General features: G+C 43.8%; 2 protein-coding genes across 8 annotated transcripts in view; one reads left to right on the top strand and one right to left on the bottom strand.

Moving 5' to 3' along the window:
• PEAK1 (pseudopodium enriched atypical kinase 1) overlaps positions 1–7,636 on the bottom strand; it is a 208,403-nt gene extending 200,767 nt beyond the window's left edge. For 2 of the 3 annotated variants that reach the window (XM_075897375.2, XM_075897376.2), the window contains exon 1: positions 7,439–7,635. The gene's annotated coding sequence lies outside the window, so the exon portion shown is untranslated. Of the gene's footprint in view, positions 1–7,438 lie in introns of all 3 variants that reach the window. The other variant, XM_089781972.1, reaches the window with a different exon arrangement.
• A 421-nt stretch (positions 7,637–8,057) lies between these two features.
• HMG20A (high mobility group 20A) overlaps positions 8,058–24,770 on the top strand; it is a 74,966-nt gene continuing 58,253 nt past the window's right edge. For 2 of the 5 annotated variants that reach the window (XM_006126246.5, XM_075897381.2), the window contains exon 1: positions 8,058–8,205. The gene's annotated coding sequence lies outside the window, so the exon portion shown is untranslated. Of the gene's footprint in view, positions 8,206–24,264; positions 24,360–24,770 lie in introns of all 5 variants that reach the window. The other 3 variants (XM_075897383.2, XM_075897380.2, XM_006126247.5) reach the window with 3 other exon arrangements.

Genomic DNA, 24,770 nt, shown 5'->3' with positions numbered 1-24,770 from the left:
CGGCCAGGGCTTTGTCAAGCCGAGACTTAAACACCTCTAGGGATGGAGACTCCACTACTTCCCTAGGTAACCCATTCCAATGCTTCACTACCCTCCTAGTAAAATAGTTTTTCCTAATATCCAATCTGGACCTCTCCCACCACAACTTGAGACCATTGCTCCTTGTTCTGCCATCTGTCACTACTGAGAACAGCCTCTCTCCATCCTCTTTGGAACCTCCCTTCAGGAAGTTGAAGGCTGCTATCAAGTCCCCCCTCACTCTTCGCTTCTGCAGACTAAACAGACCCAAGTCCCTCAGCCTCTCCTCGTAGGTCATATGCTCCAGACCCCTAATCATTTTGGTTGCCCTCCGCTGGACCCTCTCCAATGCGTCCGCATCCTTTTTGTAGTGGGGGGCCCAGAACTGGACACAGTACTCCAGATGTGGCCTCACCAAAGCCGAATAAAGAGGAATAATGACATCTCTGGATCTGCTGGCAATGCTCCTCTTAATGCAGCCTAATATGCCATTAGCCTTCTTGGCTACAAGGGCACACTGTTGACTCATATCGAGCTTCTCATCCACTGTAACCCCCAGGTCCTTTTCTGCAGAACTACTACTTAACAGGTTGGTCCCCAGCCTGTAACTATGCTTGGGATTCTTCCGTCCCAAGTGCAGGACTCTACACTTGTCTTTGTTGAATCTCATGAGATTTCTAGTGGCCCAATCCTCCAATTTGTCTAAGTCACTCTGGACCCTATCTCTGCCCTTAAGCGTATCTACCTCTCCCCCTAGCTTAGTGTCATCTGCAAACTTGCTGAGGGTGCAATCTATCCCCTCATCCAGGTCATTAATAAAGATATTGAACAAAACCGGTCCTAGAACTGAACCTTGGGGTACTCCACTAGAAACCGACCGCCATCCTGACATCGAACCGTTGATCACTACCCGCTGGGCCCGGCCATCTAGCCATCTTTCTATCCATCTTACCGTCCATTTATCCAATCCGCATTCCCTTAACTTGCTGGCAAGAATATTGTGGGAGACCGTATCAAAAGCCTTGCTAAAGTCAAGGTATATAACATCCACTGACTTTCCCATGTCCACTGAGCCAGTTACCTCATCATAGAAGCTAATCAGATTGGTCAAGCACGACTTGCCCTTTGTGAATCCATGCTGACTATTCCTGATCACTTTCCTCTCATTCAAGTGTCTCAAAATGGATTCCTTTAGGATCCCTTCCATGATTTTTCCAGGAACCGAGGTAAGACTGACCGGCCTATAGTTCCCTGGATCGTCCTTCTTCCCTTTTTTGAAGATGGGCACTACATTTGCCTTTTTCCAATCATCCGGGATTTCGCCCGATCTCCACGACTTTTCAAAGATAATGGCCAAAGGCTCCTCAATGACGTTTGCCAACTCCTTCAGTACCCTTGGGTGCATTAAGTCTGGACCCATGGATTTGTGTACGTTTAGTTTTTCTAAATAGTTCCTAACCTGTTCTTTACCCACCAAGGGCTGTCCATCTTCTTCCCATCTTGCGTTGCTTAGCACAGAAGTCCAGGAGCCGACCTTGTCCGTGAATACAGAGGCAAAGAAAGCATTGAGTACTTCAGCTTTCCCCACATCCTCTGTCACTAGGTTACCTCCTTCATCCATTAGGGACTGCACACCCTCTCTGATCACCTTCTTCTTGTTGACATGCCTGTAGAAACCTTTCTTGTTATCCTTCACATCCTTAGCCAGTCGCAACTCCATTTGCGCTTTCGCCTTCCTGATAACCCCCCGGCATTCTCGAACTATACATTTAAACTCCTCCCTAGTCATTTGTCCAAGTTTCCACTTTCTGTAAGCTTCCTTTTTGTGCTTAAGTACACCAAGGATTTCCCCTGTAAGCCAATCCGGTCTCCTACCAGGTTTGCCTCTCTTGCTACGCGTCGGGATGGTTTCTTTCTGTGCCTTCAATAAGGCTTCTTTAAAATACTGCCAGCTGTCCTGGACTCCTTTCCCCTTCATGTTAACATCCCAGGGGATTCTTTCCATCAGATCTCTGAGGGAGTCAAAATCTGCTTTTTTGAAGTCCAAGGTGTGTATTTTACTACTCTCTTTCCTTCCTTTGGTCAGGATCCTGAAGTCTACCATCTCATGATCACTGCTTCCCAGGTTGTCACCCACCTCTACGTCCCCTATTAGTTCCTCCCTGTTTGTGAGGAGAAGGTCAAGCTGTGCATGGCCCCTGGTCGGATCCTTCAGCACTTGTACCAAGAAGTTATCCCCAACATTCTCCAAAAACTTCCTGGATTGCCTGTGTACTGCCGGAGAAAAGAGAATCCCAACAGTCACATATGAAAAACAAAAAACGACAACTCAGGCCAGCAGCAGCAGAAAAGATAATGTTAGAATGTGGCCAGAAAGAACAGAAGGAAAGACAAAGAGGAGTCAATGCAACAGCTCCCATCAAACCAGAAGTAATGTGGACGGACTTATGAGCACTAAGGAGAGGTTAATTATAAACATAGAATTACAGAAGTCCATAAAAGAAGCAAAAAATTGCAAAAAGGACCACACAAGAGGATAGTACAAAGGCATAAGTGCAGAAATGAAAGAACACAGCAGAGAAATAGACACAAAATGTTATATCTTGGTATTTTTATACTACAGGTTCAACTAGAGATGTTAAATTTAATCAACTAATCAACTAGTCGATGGATTTTCCATTGACTAGACAAGAAGTGAGGGAGCTACAGTGGGGTTAGCTCCCAGCCCAGGATCTAACTCCACTGCAGCTCTGAGTTTTAAATGTATTAAGAGCCTACTGACAGCAGGAGGGACCCAGTGTGAGCCCAGGACAGCTGATTCCCAGCTGCACCGGATCCCCCCCCCCCCCCCGCCTCCACTGCGCATCAGCCTTTTACATGTATTTTAAGACAGCTCCCCTCAGCCCTGCCTCCCGCACCCCACTCTGATAAAGGCAGCTAATGGTAGAAGTGATTGGTTGCTTACATTCTCAGTTGAACCTTTGTAGTCCAGTACCCTCAGGACCTGACCAATGCTGAACCACAGGAGGTCTATTTGTCTAGCAACTTTACCAACATTTCCACTGATTATTGGGTTCTTAGAAGACATTTAGTGGTAAACTGGAGGTAAATAATAGCACGGGCCATTGAAAACCAGGGTTGGTGGCTGGAAACAAACTTTATGGCAGGGATGGGAAACCTAAGGTCCAGGGACCACATGCAGCCCCCAGCTTGTCTGGATCCGGGCCCCGAGTCTCAGGGCACCCCTCAGCATTGGGGAGCCCACTCTGGCGCTCCAGCTCCCCCCCACACACACCTCCCCGTAAGGCTGGAGCACACAAAATCTACTAGGCTCTGGTATGTGAGGGGAATATAAGGAGTGTCTTTCTCCTTTTCAGTTAGGGGCCACATCAGTTAAGATTTGGGTTTTTTGCTTCTCACTTGCGTGTGGCCCCCAATTGACTTTTCGGTGGTTCCGCTGCCCCAGTCCAAAAAAGGCTCCCCACCCCTGCTTTATGGGACTGCAGAAAACTTAGCCACACCCATGATAAGTGTACATTTAGCTAACTTAAATCATGCCAGAACACAGATGTTAATGGACCAGAGAATGATGGACTAGAAAGGTTCAACCTGTATATCTACTTTGTGTACATGTTTCCTAACAGAACAGAGAGGCTTAGCACATGTATGACTCCAAACCATAACTTGTGATCATGGTGTGGCTCATGTAAAAAGTTTGACTGTTCTGATTACATAAGAGACCATTAAAGCTCTACTAGCTCAAAAAACACGTCATGTTTCCTAATGTATTAAATGTACTCAATTAATTTGAACAGCATACATCAAGGATTATGTAGGTAAAAAAAAAAAAATCTAAAAAAGGTATATATGGAGTTGTATCTACAGAAATTAGGTGTATTTGCAAAGTGGTCCTTTGTACAGATATACCCCTTTCCTTACACACACATCCCTTCCAAAAAAAGTATAAAATGTACTGAATAAAAATTGTAGCACACTGTGACTTATCAACACAGTGGTAAATGTTATGCTGTTAAACACATACACAGTAAGTTTAATGGCTCCTGTCCTTAATATTAACACCATGTTTCTGAACTTAATGTAGCTAGGTGAAACTGACCAGTAACAGTAAAGATCTATAATTAAACTTGCTCGTCACTAGATTTGTCTCGGTTTAAATTGATACCTTCTGTCCTATAACTTAAGAAACACACACTACCTGCCATTGTAGTTCATGTGTGAATGAGTCACCAGAGTCAAGATAAGCCAAACAATTTTTGAAAAGTAATTTGGGAAGTCAGAAAATGGAGCAACGCAGGACACTCTGACAATAAGGTATCCCCATCATGAAATGAGAGTGTAGGATTACTCACGGAAAGTTACTCATGGAAAGTGAATAATTCACTTCTTACATATTTCAACACTACAGAGAGCAATATGAGGTTTTCCTGAAACACATGCTAAAGCTTTGCCAGACATTTTATCTGGAAAAATCATCAATAACTACTTTGCAGAACAAAAATCTATAAGCTAAGATGGAATCAGGTGAAGAGCTCTAACTAATCATATTAAACCTAGGTCAAAGTTACCAAGCAAAATGTTCAGCAGTACAAATATCTCCTACTTTACTGCTCTGAATCAAACCATATATCCAGTTGAGTATAAAAGTCAGTCATCGGTCAGATATAGTCACACTTAACTAAATGAATCTCACCTGTAACACAAACATATATACGGCTTATTTTAAACTATAGGACAATCAGTTTTAAATAGCCTTCATCTAACTATAGAATTTGAATTCTAGTATTCCATCAAATCTAGAGTGAATGTCTCAAGACCTTAATTTTGAATCCTATAATAAACTGTTTGATTTAATATTTTGTATTTAATTTTTTCTATTCTTTATTGTATCTATATTGTAAAGTAACATTTTTCACAGACACATAGAATCACAAATTTTGGAGGAAAGTGCTTTTACAGACAGGAGACAACTCTTAAAACATTTAGCCTCATTTGCATATTTCTCGCGCAAGAAGCCGCGAGTGTAGACATAGCCCTATAGTAAAAGTAGAAGCGTCAGTACTGATCAAAGTGCACAGAATTAAGAGTTCTACAAAAAAGAACCATCCAAAATGTAACTAAAATAAACAGAAACAATGAGGAGTCCTGTGGCACCTTAAAGACTAACAGATTTGGACATATGTTTTCATGGACAAAGACCTACTTCATCAAATTCATGATCAGTATTTCTTGGTCTCCCCTTATCGCTTCTACTGTTTTCTCAAAGATTAAGCTGGGACCAGATATAAAAGGGTTGAGAAGTTATCCATTGGAATCTACTCAGAGTTGATCACAGCCTCTTCCCTAGAAAGATTACTTCTGTTTATTTTAACAAGTAGCAGGAGGTAGGGATGTAGTAGTAAAATTGATTAACTAATGAGCAAAAGCGTATAAGTTAATGCTATAGATGACACACATTCCCCCTCCATCTCCTGCTCCCCCGGGTAATTTTTTTTAGCAGGCTGACCAGCAGCATGGCTGAGTCCCAGCTTGCACCGGGTCCAGGACCTATCCCTGTTGCAGCACTGCATTCGATGTGTATTAGGAGCCAGGCAGGCAGGCAAGCCCGCCTCCATTCTGGCTCACTCCGGATCCGAGAGCTCAAATCCGCACACACTCCCCCGAATAGGGGCTGCTGCCACCCCATGCTGCTACCTCTGTATCAGAGGCAGCGGGGATGGCAGGCAGCTGGTCCACAAGGGGAGCTGGTTTTTAAACTGGCTCCTCTCTCCAATCAGCTCCTGCCTGGCACACCACTCTGCTGCCTCTGATACAGAAGCAGTAGCACAGAGCGGCAAGGGGCTCCTTGGGAATGGGTCCAGATTGCACTGGCTGCTGGCCCCACACCTGGGGATTATAGAATTGTCGAGTAACCAATAAGAATTCATGAGGTTAATTGACTATTCAATTAATGGATATTTAAGATCCCTAATCAGAGGCTCAGCTGTGTTAGTTTGTATTTGTAAAAAGAACAAGGGGTCCTGTGACATCATAAAGACTATGAGATTTATTTGGGCATAAGCTTTCGTGGGCAAAGATCCACTTCATCCAAGCAGGAATGTTTCTTGTTCCTGAGGCAAGCCAAAAAGAGCATGGCCATCTTGTGTCAGATACCAGCTGCTCAGTAAATAATGATAATCGCTGCACTACATAAACATCTTTTTTTACTCATTATTACAAAGCAGATTTCAATGAATAACTTCTCAACCCTTTCATATCTGGTCCCAGCTTAGTCATTGGGGAAAACAGGACAAGGAGAGAAAGAGTCACACAGATCAATATACCAAATCCCAAATAAGGGACAGAAGAGAATACTTAAACCAGAAAAGCTTAATACAATATAAAATTAATTTGGTATTTATAAATTAACAGTTTTAGTCTCATTTCCTTTATGCTGATAATGTACAGTAATAAAAATGAAAGGAATAAAAATGAATAAAAATGTCTGAAAAGTAGAATAAACTGGAGTCTGAAGCAATGTTTTCACTTTCTAGGAATTTTGCAAGTAAATAGAAGAACAGCTCACAAAGATGTCAAAACAGTTGACTGAGATAGACTGCTTTGCAATATGTTTAGCAAATGAGCATGCTGAAAATGCAAAATATATATACACAAGAAGAAGAACAATTATGCTTATTTTAAAAAATAGTGTCAAAGACACTAGTATCAAATGTGTTTAAAGTGAAAGATACTAAGGGTGGCAACTGCCCTGGCCTCCCCAGCCTACAAATAAATAATCGATCTGTAATAAAAAAGCAGTTGAGATCTATAGACTCAATCTGATCTGAGCCACAAGGAGCTGCTCTGTCCTTTAAGTTTGAGGAGCACACTTTTAGATGCTCGGGAGGAGGAGAGCACTGTAGGGGGAAATGAAGAGACAAGCAACGAATCCCGAGCTGCGGAAGGATGGCTCATTAGGCGTCCTTCATTGTCGTTGGATCGTCAATGCCCCCTCAATTCCCAGCCCCCATCCCTCAGGAGACAGAGATGTTAAAACAAAGTTGATCAGCCATTTCCACGGTATCGTTGCTGCTTCTACTCCAGAAACCCGCTGAGCGGGAGAGACGCGTCTCTTCCTTCCTACCGCCCCCCACCCCGGACCCCAACTTAGGAGGCGTCCCGTAGAGGAAACCTGAGCCATGGGGGAAGGGAAGCCAATTCATTGTCCCTAGATGGCTCTGCCTCCTTCCCTCCCGCCCCATCACACGTCCCTCCTCACGCTCAAAGGGAGCCAATTCCTACCCCCGCAGAGAAGTCCCCACCCCCGCTCAAGAGCCCGTTGGGTCAGCCCGGCCCCCGCCCTTCACACGGAGGGTCTATGCGCCCCGAAGTCACTTTGGCTCCCCCCCCCAGCCGTTCTTACCGCTCACGGGCCCCGGACACTGGCGGGGCTGAGGGGTTCGTTTGCCGCCGAGCCCCGGGACGAGCCGACTCACTCTGGCACCGACAGCCTCACTCCACTCAACTACCCGAGCCAGCGGCCGGCCACAGGCAGAGACCACGCCCCCCACGGCTCGTGACACTAACTGTCCCTCCTTCCCCGCGCGCGGCACCCATCCTCTCTTGCGCGCTCGGAGCAAGAGACTCCAGCTAGTCGCGCGCTCCCGAGCGTATAGGAGAGTGAGCCAGGAGCGCGCGACCCCAAAGCGCACGCCGATTGGCTCGAATCGTAGCAAAGGGCGTGGCGCGGCGAGGTAGGCTCGACCGGTTTGTCGAGACATGCTCCCAGCGTGGTCGGTGCTGGAAAAGGGGGAAACTACGACCCCCAGCATCCTTTGCGCCCACCCTGCCGCCGGCCCTTTAAAAATTGAACACGTCACTGTGCGTGCAAGAGGCAGTACACTGCCGCCAGCTGGATCAAATAGTTCCTCGCTGCCTTTCTGCCCCTTTCCTTTCTCCGGCCTCAAAGGTGGAGCTAGAGGAGTCGGTTCCATCCGCCTTCGTTGTCGAGTCCCTTGCAGAGTCTTTCTACGGGGAAATAGGAGCGGGGAGAGAGGCTGTGAGGGGGCGGAGAGATCTGCGAGGGGCAAGAGGAGGGTAATGCGGCTGTGTGAGAGAGGCTGGAGGAGACTGAGTGGGGTGAGGGGAATTGCTCCGTAGGGGACCCCCTGGAAAGCCATCCTGCGGCAGGTCAGTAAAGAGGGGGTGGGAGATCCTCGCCCCCTCTTCCCGTTCGTGGGGTGCGTGAGAGGGCCTCTCCGGGGAGGCGACACCCCATTTCCTGGCTCTCAGAGGAAGGGGCCTGCCCAGGCACTCAGACCCCAGGAGAAATCTTCCGCCCTCACTAGCCCCGCAGCCGTTACTCAGTCTCACTAACGTCTCTCGTGGCGAGGAGAGGAGGGGATGAGCCACTGGGCTTCCTCGCTCCCATCCCCACCGGACACCAAAGGAAATCGAAGCGCTTTTTCTACGCCAGGAACCAGGGCCTCGTGTGGGGAGGAGGCTCGGAGGGGAAGGACGTGTCAGGCGGATCTGGGACCTCTTCTCATACAACCCCCAGGCTTGTTACGGCACAAAGGGACAAATAAGGGGATGCTGGTCCTTTAATGTCTTTCCTCCATTAACCTGAACTATCTTGGAGGCGGTAGGGAGTTAACACTAAGATTGAAAATCCACTCATTAATGGGGAGCTTTCACAGCCAGTTCGTGTAGCATTTAAGTTTCTATTCCTTGCAGAGAAAATTCTTCTTAAATCTTCAGGTATTTCAGAATAGAATTGACAAGACTGGTCAGTTTCACTGCTACAGGGAGACCAATGGCTTAGCAGTAAAACAGATGAATCTGATGTCAATGTCATGTTGTTTCTGTTAAGGAATGCCCTTCAAAGGTACCCCCCAAAATATGCTTGTAGGTGGAATGAAACAGTGGAATGATTCTTACCTCCCCTTCACTGAAGGGAGAATTGAAGCTGCTGAGCTCTATTTTACAGAGTTTGATTTAGTGAGTCTGGTTAAGACTCACTAAATGGAACTCAGAGGATGCCTGGAGGGAAGCTGATGGGAGCATTTGCTCCCTTCAGCCTCCCACTGTGGAGTTGGTGGGGAAACTTGAAACAAGGTATGTGGACTCTAGCTATGTAATTAACATAGCTGGAGTTGCATACCTCCTGAGAAGGGGTGTAAGATGTATTTTTACCCTCTGCTAGCAGCCAGGAAGCTGTGTGGGGAAGAGAGAGAAAACAAACTGCTGGAAGTGAGAAGCAGCATTAGATCAATCGCCTCCTGTCTAGAGGCAGAAAGATGAAAGATTGGGACATTGCTCACCTTTTCAGCAGTTGCAGTCTAGGTTTCCTACCAAGGAATTGGCTTTGAAATTTGCTGAAGGAAAACAAGCATATTTCTCACTGGCATATAGTTAATAGCTTTAGAACTCTTTTAGTAGGTGACTGGTACATTTTTCAAAACCTATTTCACAGATGCTAAAAGTGAGGCATATAAGAGGGTTAACCTGCTTCAGGCCCATAACAAATCAGTGCTTGAGCTGGGAATTGAACTTGAGATAACACTGGCACTACAGTGTTGATTTATGATCCCTGAAAATATATACCTAACAGCATGTTGAAAATAAAAACGTTTTTCATTGATTATGATGGTTATTTAAAATGCTAGGAAACTGTAACAGACACAGATGAGCACGATGACCAGTTTTTCAACTGCTAATTCAAAATGGAACATTAACATTACTTTTTAAAAACTTCAGAGGGGTAGCCGAGTTAGTCTGTAATGCTATGTCTAGACTACATCCCTCTGTTGGCAGAGGGATGTAAATGAGGCACTTTGAAAGTGCAAATGAAGTGGGGATTTAAATATCCTGCCCTTGATTTGCATAATTGTGTCATGGCGCTTTTTTGAAAAAGCACCATTTAGAAAGTAAAACTGTGGTCTAGACACAGCGAAACTGGAAAAACTTAAACAACAAATAGTCTTGCAGCACATTAAAAACTAAAAAAACATGTAGATGAGCTTTCGTGGGCATAACCCACTTCTTCAGCTTACTTTACCTTTGTTTTGTCTTAAGTTATGCAGCGGAGGATTGAAGAGATTACAAGACACTATAACTCGAGAACTAACTCTATTCTTAGAGGTATTTATGGAGGATGAGATGTATGAACTGACCAACAGTTGAGAAGAGTGAGGAGTCTGAGGCTATATCTACACTCCTGCTTTTTCACAGAAAAGGAAATGCAAATGGAGCACTAATTAGCATATCTCATGCTCTCATTTGCATATTCTTTTCCAATCCTTTTTGCAGAAGAGGATTTTGAGCAAAAAACCACAGTGTAGATGGGGCCATTTTGCACAAAAAAACACTTTTGTGCAAGAACCCCTTATTCCTCAAGAACCTTAAGGAATATGGGTTCTTGCATTAAAGGGTTTTTTTGTACAAAATGGCCCCATCTACACTGTGTTTTTTTTGCTCAAAAACCTCTTCTGCAAAAAGGATTGGAAAAGAATATGCAAATGAGAGCGAGATATATGCTAATTAGCGCTCGATTAGCATTTCCTTTTCTGGGAAAAAGCAGGAGTGTAGACACAGCCTTTATTTTTTACCGGGTAGTTGTCTTTAGCAACCACATGTAGGCTACGTCTACACTCTTGCGCAATACTGAAAAGTAATAGGTGTAACGGCATTGCGCAAGAGGGTTTTTCTTGCGCAAGAAGGGGCAGTGTAGATGCTCCTTCTTGCGCAAGAGCCTCTTCTGGAAAAAAGGTGGCTCGTTAGGTATGCAAATGAGGCTCAGCGATATTCCATGCTGAGCCTCATTTGCATATTACTCCCACAAGAAGCCGCGAGTGTAGACATAGCCATAGTGTTCTTCTTTCATTCACATCTAGTGGTTAGAAGGGGATGGTGGGGATAAGAGAACTTTCTTTTTTTTTCCTTTCTCTGTTAAGAATCTCTCTGTCATTATCTTTCTTTCACAGACTACTAGTTCACTCTGTCCCCACCTTTCATTTATTTTAATGTAAGGTCTTTCCCCTGTGACATAACCCGCATGTTTACAATGGCTCCTTCTGTGGCTAATTGTTTTCTGAGAAGCAGTTGCTTGAAATTGGCTTTTTTGACAGTTTCACTGATGCACACAAGCTTTTGAATAGTTGCAGTGAAACTGATGCTTTGCCATGCTGATGGATAACAAAAGAATAGTTAAGAAGTTTTATCAAACACCTCCTATCTAGAGGCCTAAAAGACAAGGTGATAAATCAACTTGGATTTGTCAAGAATAAATCATGTCAAGCCAACGCAATCATAGAACTGGAAGAGACCTCAGAGGGTCATCAAGTCCAGCCCCCTGCCCAAAGCAGGACCAATCCCAACTAAATCAACCCAGCTAGGGCTTACTCAAAATGAGACTTAAAAACCTCTATGGATGGAGATTCCACCACCATTCCAGTGCTTCACCACCCTCCTAGTGAAATAGATTTTCCTAATATCCAACCTAGATCTCTCCCACTGTAACTTGAGACCATTGCTCCTTGTTCTGCCATCCGTCACTACTATGAACAGCCTTTCTCCATCCTCTTTGGAACCTCCCTTCAGGAAGTTGAAGGCCGCTATCAAATTCCCCCTCACTCTTCTCTTCTGCAGACTAAACAAACCCAAATCACTCAGTCTCTCCTCATAGGTCATTTGCTCCAGCCCCCTAATCATTTTGTTCATCCTCCACTGGATTCTCTCCAATGTGTCCACATCCTTTCTATAGTGGAGGCCAAGAACTGGACACAATACTCCAGATGTGGCCTCACCAGAGCTGAATAAAGGGAAATAATCACTTCTCTGTATCTGCTGGCAATGCTCCTCCTAATGCACCCTAATATGCAATTAGCCTTCTTGGCTACAAGGGCACACTGTTCACTCATACCCAGTTTCTCATCCACTGTAATCCCCAGGTCCTTTTCAGCAGAACTGCTACTTAGCCATTCAGACCCCAGCCTGTAACAATGCTTGGGATTCTTCCGTCCCAAGTGCAGGATTCTACACTTGTCCTTGTTGAACCTCATCAGATTTCTTTTGGCCCCATCCTCTAATCTGTCCAGGTCACTCTGGACCCTGTCCCTGCCCTCCAGCGTATCTACCTCTCCCCCCAGCTTAGTGTCATTTACCAACTTGCTGAGGATGCAATCTCTCCCTTCATTCCGGGTACTAATAAAGATATTGAACAAAACTGGTCCTAGAACAGATTATCTTGGGGTACTCCGCTAGAAACCAACCGCCAACCTGACATCAAGCCATTGATCGCTACCCATTGCTCCCGACAGTCTAGCCATCTTATGGTCCATTTATCCAATCCATATTCTCTTAAGTTGCTGGCAAGAATATTGTGGGAGAAAATATCAAAAGCTTTTCTAAAGTCAAGATATATCACAGCCACTAACTTTCCCATATCCACAGAGCCAGTTACCTCATTATAGAAGCTAATTAGATTGGTCAGGCACGACTTGCCCTTCGTGAATCCATGTTGACTATTCCTGATCACTTTCCCCTCTTCCAAGTGCTTCAGAATAGATTCCTTGAGGATCCCCTCCGTGATTTTTCCAGGGACTGAGGTAAGGCTGACTGGCCTGTAGTTCCCTGGATTGTCCTTCTTCACTTTTTTAAAGATGGGCACTACATTTGCCTTTTTCCAATCATCCGGGATCTCTCCCTATCTCCACGAGTTTTCAAAGATAATGGCCAAAGGCTCCGCAATGACATTTGCCAACTCCCTCAGTACCCTCGGATGCATTAAATCTGGGCCCATGGACTTGTGTATGTTTAGCTTTTCTAAATAGTTCCTAATTTGTTCTTTCTCCACCAAGGGCTATCTACCTCCTTTCCATATTGCGTTGCCTAGTGCATTTGTCTGGGAGCCAACCTTGTCTGTGAAGACAGAGGCAAAGAAAGCATTGAGTACTTCGGCTTTTCCTACATCATCTATCACTAGGTTACCTCCCTCATCCAGTAAGGGCCCCACACACTCTCTGATGCCCCTTTATTGCTAACATGTCTGTAGAAATAGTGTTCTTTCATAAGGTAAGAAGACTTGTGGACAGGGAAGAAGCAGTAGATGGGGTATATCTTGACTTTTGTAAGTCTTTTGATATGTCTCAGATAACCAGTCTAGGAAATATAGCCTAGATGGAGCAACTATAAGTTGACTGAATCACTGGTTGGAAAACCGTTTCCAGAGAAAAATCTTCTTAGTCAAGATGGAAGGGCATATTGAATGGTATCCTACAGAGATAGGTCCTGGGTTCAGTTCTGTTCAGTCTCTTTGTAATGATTAAAATAATGATATACAGGGTGCACTTAAAGCTGGGATTGAGAACCTTTTTTGGGTTGGGGATCACTGACCTATAAAAAAATCAGTTGGGGGCTGCACACAAGTGGGAAGCAGGGTGGGGGGGAGGGGGTTGAGCACCAGCATGGTCTCCCCAAATCCGTAGATTCCTCATCTTTGACAAAGTTTGTGGGTATTACCGAGCTGTGAGGGGATACCTGCTTTGGAGGTTAGTATTCAAATGCCAAATGATCTGCACAAACTAGAGAAATGGTTTGAAGTAAACAGAACAAATATCAATAAAGACAAATGCAGTGTATTCCACTTAGGAGGGGAACAATCAATTGTACATATACAAAATATGAGAAATGACTGCTAAGAGTGTAATACTGCTCAAAGGGATCTGGGGGCTATAGTGGATCACAAGCTAAATATGAGTCAACGGTATAACACTGTTGCAAAAAAGCAAACATTCTGGGATGTATTAGCAGGGGTGTTGTAAGCAAGACATGAAAAGTAATTCTTCCACTCTCAGCTGAAGCATTGTGTTCAGTTCTGTGTGCTTAATTTGGGGAAAGATGTGTGGAAGAATTGGAGAAAGTCTAGAGAAGAAAATGAGAGGGATTAAAAATCTAGGGAGAAATTGAGTTTGTTTCATCTAGAGAAGATGGGGGAGAGGGTTGGGGAGACTCAATAACAATTTTCAAGTACATACAAGGTTGTTACAAGGAGGAGAGTGAAAAAATATTCTCATTAACTTCTGAGGATAGGACAAGAAGCAATGGACTTAAATTACAGCAAAGGAGGCTCAGGTTGGACATTAAGAAAAAAATTCCTAACTGGCAGGCTAGTTAAGCACTGGAATAAATTGCCTAGGAGAATTACAGAATCTCCATCATTGAAGGTTTATAAGAACAGGGTAGATGAATGGCCTAATTATTACATAGTTCTGCCTTAAGTTCAGGGGACTAGATGAGATGATCTACTGAGGTCCCTTCCAGTCCTACACTTCTGTGATCAGCACCAGAATCAATAGAGCAGTTTTTCTCAATGCATGGCCTAATTAGCACACAGCTGATACCAGATTCAGAGCCCTGAGCCTTTGATTGGGTGAAGCTGTGCTGCTATGCAGCTTAGAGCAGTGTTTCTCCACCAGTGGTACAAGTACCCTTAGGGGTACTTGAGAGAAGCCTGGGGGGTACATCAACACAAATGAAACTTGGAGAAAACTGAATTTTTGTTTTAAGTTTTACAGTGCTTTATTATTTTGGTACATTTTACACATAAAAATTTCATCTTGTTTAAACAAATGTGTTGCAATGGTAGAAGAAAATGTGCGTCAGAAAACTGTAGGTGCTGCAGTTACTTATAATTTTTTTAAAGGGGTACTTTATTAAAAAAAGGTTGAGAAACACTGGCTTAAAGGGAACATTGGCTGCAGCATAACTCAGAGCTGCTTTATGCAAAACAAGTAATGTAACCTATAATCTAAGAGCATATGGTACCCTGAATTGTATATGTATGTATATATGTGTATGTGTGTATCTTTTTCATATGTGAACTTAGAAACATTAAGTAGGAAACCTGTTTTATTAGTCCAGGTAAACTCATAAAAGCAATTAATGCTACTTTAGGAACTTAAATGGCTCGGTGGTCAAGACAATGACCTGTGAATGGTTTTGTCTGTTAGCTCAAACCGTGGTTGGTCCTAGAAAGACATATGACCGTACTACTTGGTACTGAAATCCATATTGAATCTGGTGTTTTTCCATGGGGATAGTGAGATTAAACAAAGGGTTCCTGGCCTGGGGGAAGTTTATTTAAGGAATGGCAACCCATCAGGCTTTTGTATTTAGCTGGCTTTTGAAATTGCCTCCCACTTTAACAGGACACACATGACCTGAAAACAAGGAATTCTAAAGACAAAGAGTGTTATAGATCCAGATCAGGAAAAAAAAATCAGTTCTCCTTTGAAGCATTTTACCTGAAAAAGGGATAAGGGGTGAGGAATATGCTTTGCCTGTGACAAGTTTCTTAGAATATTAGGATTAGCTGGTGTGTTTTGTTTATTTTGGCTTAGTAACTTACTTTGATCTGTCTACGCTCACTAGGGATGTAAAAGGTTAATTGGTAAGTCTGATTGCAGGCAGCCCTTGTCTGTGACAGGTCTGGCTTAGCACCCCAACAGCAAGCTAAGTGCTCCAGCTCCCTAGGAGCAGAGCCTGCAGGGGCTGGTGACCCCACTCCCAGAGAGGCTCTTCAGTATAAAGTAGCCACTAAGATTTTTAGTGGTTACACGGTTACCTCTTTAAATGATGTTTTATATCCCTAGTTTTCACTCAGTCACTTAAATTCTATTTTTTTTATACTTAATAAAAACAGTTTTGTTTATTATCAAGCCCAGTGTAAATAATTGTTATCTGGGGGGATCAACCACTGAGCATATTGCTCTTTAATTGATAAAGAGGGTAAACTTATAAGATTTCTCTGTGTTATACTTCCACACAGAGTAAGACCGATTTATTTGAGGGTTTTGGTCCTCTGGGAGCTGTCAGTGGCTTTATAGCCCAGCCCTCCCAGAGCTGAACTGATTTAGTATCTGTGTTGCTCTGCTGGAGGGCTATTGCCCCAAATCTGGGACTTGGCTGGGGAAGACCATAACATTTGGCCCAGCAGGACATGGTAGTGGAGTGTCCCAAAGGGCTGGTTGGTGGGCTCAGTGGCATGACCAGCACAAGGGGACAATCTGTCACAAAGCTCGTTCATCCTGAAAAAGCAGGTGAGCTACTGTGTTTTACACCTGTCATCCTCTTTGCCATAAAGAGAGGTGTATCAAAGCTAATCTTAGATATAGAGATTTCCTCCAGACTGGATGCATACCTCGTCACTGATTGAAACAAAGGCTTCAGACAGAAATCTGGAGGTTGTTGAGCTCAGAACTCATTCACTTTTATTGCTTCTGCGCCGTAGTGAAGATGTGTTTTGAGGAAAAAACCCACAGCTGATCATCTGCCCCTTTGAAATGACCCTTCTGTTACCAGTTATTAGCTGACTTGGTGTCCTTCTGGCTTAAGTGGTTGGGTTTGGTATGAATTTAAGCTTAATTATTTTGGTTCTGTAATTCATACAGGGTGTAGTGCTTGCTTGTGCTATGAACTGAATAATGACTAGCACACTGTTGGCACCAAACACTAAGGCTATGTCTAGACTGGCATGATTTTCCGCAAATGCTTATAACGGAAAAGTTTTCTGTTAAAAGCATTTGCGGAAAAGAGTGTCTAGATTGGCACGGAAAGCACTTTTTGCGGAAAAGTATCCGTGCCAATCTAGATGCGCTATTGCACAAGAAAGCCCTGATTGCCATTTTCGCGATGGGGGTTTTTTTGCGCAAAACAAATCTGAGCTGTTTACACTGGCCCTTTTGCGTAAAAGGTTTGCGCAAAAGGACTTTTGCCCGAACGGGAGCAGCATAGTATTTCCGCAAAAAGCACTGATTTCTTACAGTAGGAAGTCAGTGTTCTTGCGGAAATTCAAGCGGCCAGTGTAGACAGCTGACAAGTTTTTCCCGGAAAAGCGGCTGATTTTCCGGAAAAACTGGCCAGTCTAGACACAGCCTAAAAGTGTGTGTCAAGTCATTATAGCCTGCATCTTCAGAATCCTCTCCCATACTGCTTGTATCTCCACCCAGAGGACATATACAGTTCAAAGAGGTAGTGCAAGATTTACTTCGGGGTGGGCAAATTCTGTTCCACGGATCGAATCCAGTCTGCAGGGTTAGTCCCTGGTGGGCTCCCACCTCTGTATTTGCCTGCACCTCGAGCAGCTACAGCTCTTGTTGGCCGTGGATTGCCATTCATGGCCAGTGGGAGCTGCGGAAGCAATGTCCATGCTGCTTCTCACTGCTCCAATTCGCCACAATATTAGAAAATTAGATTTTAGAAAATACTGTTTCATCAGGAGAGTGGTGAAATACTGGAATAGATTACCTAGGGAGGTGGTGGAATCTCCATACATAGGTTTTTAAGTCCTGGCTTGACAAAGCCCTGGCTGGGATGATTTAGTTGGGATTGGTCCTGCTCTTAGCAGGGGATTGGACTTGATGACCCGCTGAAGTCAGTTTCAACTTTATGATTCTATGAAATGGCGATCCACAGCCAATGAGAGCTGTGATCACCCGCTACCTGTGGAGGCACTGGTAAATAAAGCAACAGTGATCTGCGAGGAATTAACCCTGGTGGACTGCTTTTTTGTTTTTAATTGCCCACTCTTGTTTTACTATCAATGTGTCAATCCTGATCCAGAGAAACTACCAGTAAAGCCTTGCTTGCACCAGCCTTTAAAAAAAGGTATTATACTACTAGCGCTACACTTAGTGAGACCACTAAATTTAGACAAGGCTGAGATGGCTGCTGGCATTTTTACTCATGTTATATATGCCTAACCTGGGTAGCATTAAAAAGTATGTTTGCAGAATGGATGAAGTCCAGTGTACATCTGCAGAGCCCTGTCCAGATATATTTGTATCTGTATCTGCATCCATATACACAAAAATGAGCTGCAGATATCTGCAGCCATATGCACAGATACCCACGGATATCCGAAAATGTGCAGGGATCTAGATACAAAATTTATATTCGGATACATATCTGCAAAAATGAGCAATGGATACCCACATCCACATATGAAGTTACCTGTGGATATCTGCAGATTTACAGGGCTCTATACATCTGCACCTCCCCTGTGACTACCAGCAGTAGAGGTACAACTATGAAGGATTTAAAGACTAGAATCTTCATAACTTTTTTTTTCAGGTGATAAGAAAATGATTAAATGTATCAACTCTAATTCATTTTAAGAGCCTTCTATTATATAATTTAGTGAACTCTTTCACACACACACACACACACACACACACACACCCCAACTTGCAAAAGGATATTAATTGTTATAGAAGAGAAGACGGTATGTTGATGTGGGCATGTCTGTTAGGGCACGTCTACTCTAGGTGGAAGATTTATGCTGCTGAGGTCTATTTTCTGGGGTTTGATTTAGCAAGTCCAGTATTGACCCACTAAATTGAACCCAGAGAGCCTCAGTACTCTGCTTATTATGAAGAGTAAGGAAAGCCACCGGAAACATTCGCTCCTGTTGACCTCCCAGTGTGTGGATGACACAGAGATGCGATTTAAGACTCCAGCTATGTAATTTATTTTGCTGGAGTTGCGTATATTACTTTGACTTTCCGCTGAAGGTCAAACTAAATGAAACAGAACAAATGTAAAATAGTGCTCGTTTTGCCATGTTACTGTATTTGAAATTGTTGTGAAAACAGGGTCACTTGATGATTACCTGTTCTGTTTGTTCCTTGTGGGGCAGCTGGCCTTGGCCACTGTCAGGAGACAGGATACTAGGCTAGATGGACCTTTGGTCTGACTCAATATGGCCATTCTCATGTTCTTAAAAATAGGGTTTTTTAAAGAAAATAAATAGCATCAGTTGTGATATTGCTGTTGACCCATGAAGTGTGTCGTTAAGATGCTAGAAAGCTAATGAAGGAAGCAACTGAAACATTATACTGATATTATGTTATAGTTTAAAGAATAGCCATCATGTGGAACCCAAGAAAAATCACTGTAGCTGAAACTTAATGACTGAAATGTGTTATTGATACAGCAGTGTACATGAAGTACCTGGAAAAACGAAGGAGTTTTAGTGAAAAGTAGCAGTTAATTTAAAAAAGAACCCAAGAACTGTGGAAAAGGGAGTAAAAATTGTGAGCAAGCTTAAAATTCCTTTGTTCTTAAATATTGCAGAAGTGTTGTGTTTTTATTCTTTCACTGCACTGCAAAAGGGAAGTTTGCTGTGCTAGTCGTGTTTTTGTTTGTTCCAAAATAAAGTGTAGATAAATTACAAAATAATTGTAATGCCACTTCTTTAGAACTGTTCTTAATTGAATGAAATTCTATTTCTAAATTATTTCGATGTTATGGAAGCGGTAGTTCGGAACACTCTATTGTAACATGCAGAATCCATTTGAACTCCTGCTACGTGAATGCTCTTCATGAGTTCTCCTATGCACCGATCCATTTTTACTTCCTAGATACTAAAATTTTTCAGACTTTTTCATTCTGTTTGACTTTTTTTTCTTTTTCTCCTGAATGTGATGTTTGTCTTTGGGGCAATAACGGTTTTTGCCAATCTATGCTTGCCTAGTAGGGATGTTAAATATAGGTTAATTGAACCATTGATTAACTTCATGAATTCTTATCAGTTAGTCAACTATTTTATAGTCCCTGGGAGTGGGTCTGGCAGCCAGTGGAATTGGCCCCACTCCCAGGGAGCCCCTTGCCACTCCGCACTCCATGCCAGGCTGGAGCTGGTCTTTAAGGGGAGCCAATTTGAAACTCAGGTCTCCTTGCAGACCAGCTGCCTGTAACTATGCGCTGCTGCCTCTGATACAGAGGCAGCAGCACGGCATAGCAGCAGCCTCTGTCTGGGGGGGTCTGAGCTCCCGTACCTGGCATGAGCCGTAACTGAGCTGGGCTGCTTGCCCACCTGGCTTCTAAACTTTAAATGCAGGACCGCAGTGGGGTTAGGGCCTGGATCCGGTGCAAGATGGGACTGAGCCAGGCTGCTGGCCAACTTGCTAAAAAATTGACTTGCAAGGCTAGGGGGGTGGGGATGCATGTAGTCTGTAGCATTAACCTATAAGCGTTTGCTTATCGATTAATCAACTATACTAGCAGGTTAATCAGCCTACTGGCAACAAAGACCAGAGTTGTGTACATCTTGGCTGTGTCTACATTGGCACCCTTTTCCGGAAAAGGGATGCTAATGAGACCAGTCAGAATTGCAAATGCCGCGGGGGATTTAAATATCCCCTGCGGCATTTGCATGAACATGGCTGCCGCTTTTTTCCAACTCGGGGTTTTGCTGAAGAAAAGCACCAGTCTAGACGGGATCTTGCGGAAAATAAACCCTTTTCCGGAAGTAGCAATAAGGGATCTTCTGGAAAAGGGTTTATTTTCCACAAGATCCCGTCTAGACTGGCGCTTTTCTCCGGCAAAACCCCGAGCCGGAAAAAAGCGGCAGCCATGTTCATGCAAATGCTGCGGGGGATATTTAAATCCCCCGCGGCATTTGCAATTCCGACTGGTCTCATTAGCATCCCTTTTCCGGAAAAGGGTGCCAATGTAGACACAGCCCTTGTATTCAGAACAAGAGAGTGAACTGGTTTAAGCAACTGATATCAGAATTGCCTTGTCACAAATTTCCACAGAAGGGAAGACTAAAGACTGGGTAGCAGCTGACAGAATTGAATATCAAGTACAGCTGAGCCCAATAACAACTTATTTGGGGAAGCTGGCATTGTGGGCTTCCAAATGGGAGGCATAACTTGATCTGAGGAAGTGGGTCTGGCCCATGAAAGCTCATCACTTAATAAACCTTCTTGTTAGTCTTTAAAGTGCTATATAGTCCTGTTTTTTTGTTTCAACTAGCCTTCAGTGCATCTGAAACTTTCCTAAATCCTTCTGTGGGTAATGAGAGACCTGAGTCCAATTTGCGGGCTCTGATTTTACCTAGAACGATGTAGTTTACCTTTTCCATGCATTCCTCCACGACAGCAGCCAGCCCATTTCAAATCTTTCATTTTTGTCAACTAAAGGAGACGTTTCCTTTTGAAAGACTCATTTTCATATGAATGTAGCTGGGAGTAACCAGACTGTCAGTCAATAGAATAGTTGCAGACTTGTCTTTTGGACAGAGTAGTGAAGGCTAGCGATGTGAGAGGTTATAACCAGTAAGCCTCATCTTTAAAGGGTGAGACTTACCAATTCCAGTTAACTGGTGGGGACTAGAGCAACTCCTCACCCGTAGAAGCTATAAAGGGGGGCACTAAAACCCAGCTCGAGCAGCTCCTGTCAGTGGCAGGCTCGGCCCGGGAATGCTACAGCTGGGAGCACTCCAGCCTGGCTGCACTGGACCAGGCCCTGCCTGCTCTGCCCCACTTTTAATTGGTCAATCATAACATTTAACCAGTTAACCAATTAAAGAGGATTTTACATCCTTATAATGGAGTCTTTCTTCACCTCTGGCATAGGCACATTAGGGATGTTAAATATCAGTTAATTGAATAGTCGATTAACCTAATGAATTTTTATTGGTTAAAATTAAAAAAACAACACATATACTAATAGCACCTTGAAGACTAACAAAACATGTAGATGGTATCGTGCTTTCATGGGCACAGCCCACTTCTTCAGATGACAGGAACATTAGAAATCAAGATCCAAGAAGAAATAAGGGAAGGGGAGGGGGAGAAAAAAAGAAAAAAGGCGGGGGAAAAGAGAAAAAAATAGAGAGCCAGTGAGTAGATGGTTCAAATAGTATCAACAGGCTGATAAGAACAATTAGCACCTCCATTATTTGGTTGGTAGGTTAAGTCATAGGATGTGGAAAGTAGTGTGCAAGCCAGCCGATGTCCTTGTTCATACCATTTGCATAAGAATTAAACTTGTAAATGAAGTTAAGTTCCAATCCTTCTCTGTGTATTTGGATTGTGGAATTGGCCTGAAACAAAATGGTGACTTGTAGATCCATTAATAAGTGTCCAGGTAGATTAAAATGTTCTTCAGTAGGTTTTTGTGTATTGCCTTTTTGGATATTTGATTTGTGTCCAATAATTCTTTCCTGTAGAGACCGTCCAGTTTGGCCAATATACGTGGCAGTGGGGCATTGTTGGCATTTGATGGCATAGACTACATTAGTGGATGTTCAGTTAAATGAGCGACTGATTTGGTGGCTGATGTGGTTGGGTCCAGTGATGAAATCACTTGTGTAGATGTGTAGGCAGATTTGCCACCAGAGCTGATTGCAGGGGTGGGTTCCTGGATGATTATGATGGAGATATGTTGTGTGCTTGTTAGAACTTGTTTCAAGTTAGGAGGTTGTCTGTAAGCAAGGATTGACCTTTCCCCCAAAGCCTCAGAGAGTAAGGGGTCATTTTCCAGGATAGGTTGTAGATTGTTGATAATGGATTGGAGGGGTTTAAGTTGTAGACTGTAGGTGATGACAAGTGGAATTATGTTGTTTTCTCTTTTTGGCCTGTCTTGAAGTAGTTCGTGTCTGGGTACTTTTTTGGCTCTATCAATCTATTTTTTCACTTCTCCAAGTGGGTATTTCAGTTTTATGAATGCTCTATATAGATCCTGCAGGTGTTTGTCTCTGTCTGTGAGATTGCAGCAAATCTGGTTGTGTGTTAGGGCTTGGCTGTATACAGCAGATTGAGAAATGTGTCTGGGATGGAAGCTAGAGGCATGAGATGAGTGTAGCGGCTGGTGGGGTTCCAGTGTAGGGTGGTAGAAATTTGTCTATCATTTAATTGTACTGTAGTGTCAAGAAAGTGGATCTCTCATATGGACTGATCCAGGCTGAGGTTGATGGTGGGGTAGAAGTTGTTGAAGTCCCTGTAAAATTCTTCTTTCCCTTGGATCCATATGATGATGACGTCATCGATGTAGCATAAGTAGGTAACGGTTCTAGGGGGCGAGAGCTGAGGAAATGTTGTTCAAGGTCAGCCATAAAGACGTTGGCATATTGTGGTGCCGTGCGGGTGCCCATAGCTGTGCCGCTGACTTGAAGATACAGATTGTCTCCGAATCGGAAGTAGTTGTGGGTGAGGACAAAGTCACAGAGCTCTGTAACCAGGTGTGCAGTGCTGTCATTTGGGATGGTGTTCCTGATAGCCTGTAATCCATCTTCATGTGGAATGTTGGTGTAAAGAGCTTCTGTATTCATGGTGGCCAGGGTGCTGTTTTCAGGTAGATTACTGATGTTTTGTAGTTTCTGCAGGAAATTGGTGGTGTCTCGAAGATCGCTACGAATGCTGGTAGCATAGGGTCTGAGGAAAGAGTCAATATAACCAGATAATTCTGTTATAAGTGTGCCAATGCTTGAGATGATGGGTCGTCCGGGATTTCCAGGTTTATGTATCTTGGGTAACAGTGTACCTCCTGTTTGGGGACTGTGGTCCTGAGCAGCATCAAGGAGCTTTATGAGTAGTTGTTTCAGGGTTCTTTTGAATTTTTTAGTGGGATCACAGGAGAGAGGCTTGTAGAATCTGGTGCTGGTGAGTTGTCTGGTCGCCTTCTGTTCATAATTTGCTCTGTTCATGACGACTACAGTGCCCGCTTTGTCAGCCTCTGATTATGGTGTTAGAATTCTTTTTGAGGCTGTGTTTAGCATTGCGTTCTGCCTGACTGAAGTTGTATGTTATATGCTGCTGTTTGCTGACTATGTCAGCTCGAGCACGTTTGTGGGAGCAGTCGATGTAGAAGTCAAGACTCTCCTTACAATCATTATTAGGGGTCCACATAGAAGCCTTCCTCGTGTGGGACTGGCGGGGGGAGCAGCAAGGTCAGTGTGTTGTACATCGGTGTGTTGGAAGTATTCCTTTAGGCGGAGGCAGTGAAAATAGGCTTCCAGATCTCCACAGAACTAAATCATATTCGTAGGGGCGGTGGGGCAGAAGGAGAGTGGTTGGATAGGTTGACAACGTTGCTAGGTGAATTGAAAGTATCTAGAATGAGAGGTAATGAGGCATGTAGGAGTTTGGATAGTTTATTGTCCATTTTCTTCTTAAGGGAGATGAAGCAGTCGTTGTAGGTGGTTTGTTGTTGAACGTTAGTAAAGTCTGGAAAAGATGAAGTGTGTGTGGAAGCTTGGTTTTTTACAATAGTTTCTAATGTTGAGAGCTCCTCCTTGATTTTCTTATGTTTGTTGTATAGAATGCTGATAAGGTGGTTCCTGAGTTTCTTTGCGAGAGTGTGGCATAATCGCTGGCTGTAATCTGTGGGATACGTAGATTGCAGTGGGTTTTTCACCCTTGGTCCCTTAGGTATGATGATCATCTGTTTGCACTTTGACAGGAAGATGATTTCTGTTTGGATCTGTGCAAGTTTCTTTGTGTAGCAGATGGATTTCCACTTCATCTGGACTTCTAATATTCCAGTCAACTGAAGAAGTAGGTTGCACCCATGAAAGCTCATGATACCATCTACATGCTTTGTTAGTCTTTAAGGGTTACTAGTCTGTTTGTTGTTTTTTTTCCTGTAACAGACCATCTTGGCTACCCCTCTGAAGCTTTTTATCGGTTAGTTGACTATTCTATAGTCCCTGGCCATGAGGCCAGCAGCCAGTGAGCTCCATCCCCATGCCTGAGGAGCTCCCTGCCACTCCGCACTGCTGCCTCTGATACAGTGGGGTGCCAGGAGGGAGCTAGTGCAGGGCACAGGTCACCTCTGAAGCCAAGTGAAACTAAGACACTGTCAGCCTTAAACCCATTATTGTTTCAATGAGACTGTTTTTCAGCAACTTTAACTGAAATTATGGTTGAAACAGATGTGGTTTCTAGTTCATGCTTCTTCAGCTGAGC

Source organism: Pelodiscus sinensis, chromosome 14 (genome assembly GCF_052426305.1).
Source record: "Pelodiscus sinensis isolate ZL-2025 chromosome 14, ASM5242630v1, whole genome shotgun sequence".
Taxonomy (NCBI): Eukaryota; Metazoa; Chordata; order Testudines; family Trionychidae; genus Pelodiscus; species Pelodiscus sinensis.
This window is presented reverse-complemented; position numbering and strand designations above follow the sequence as displayed.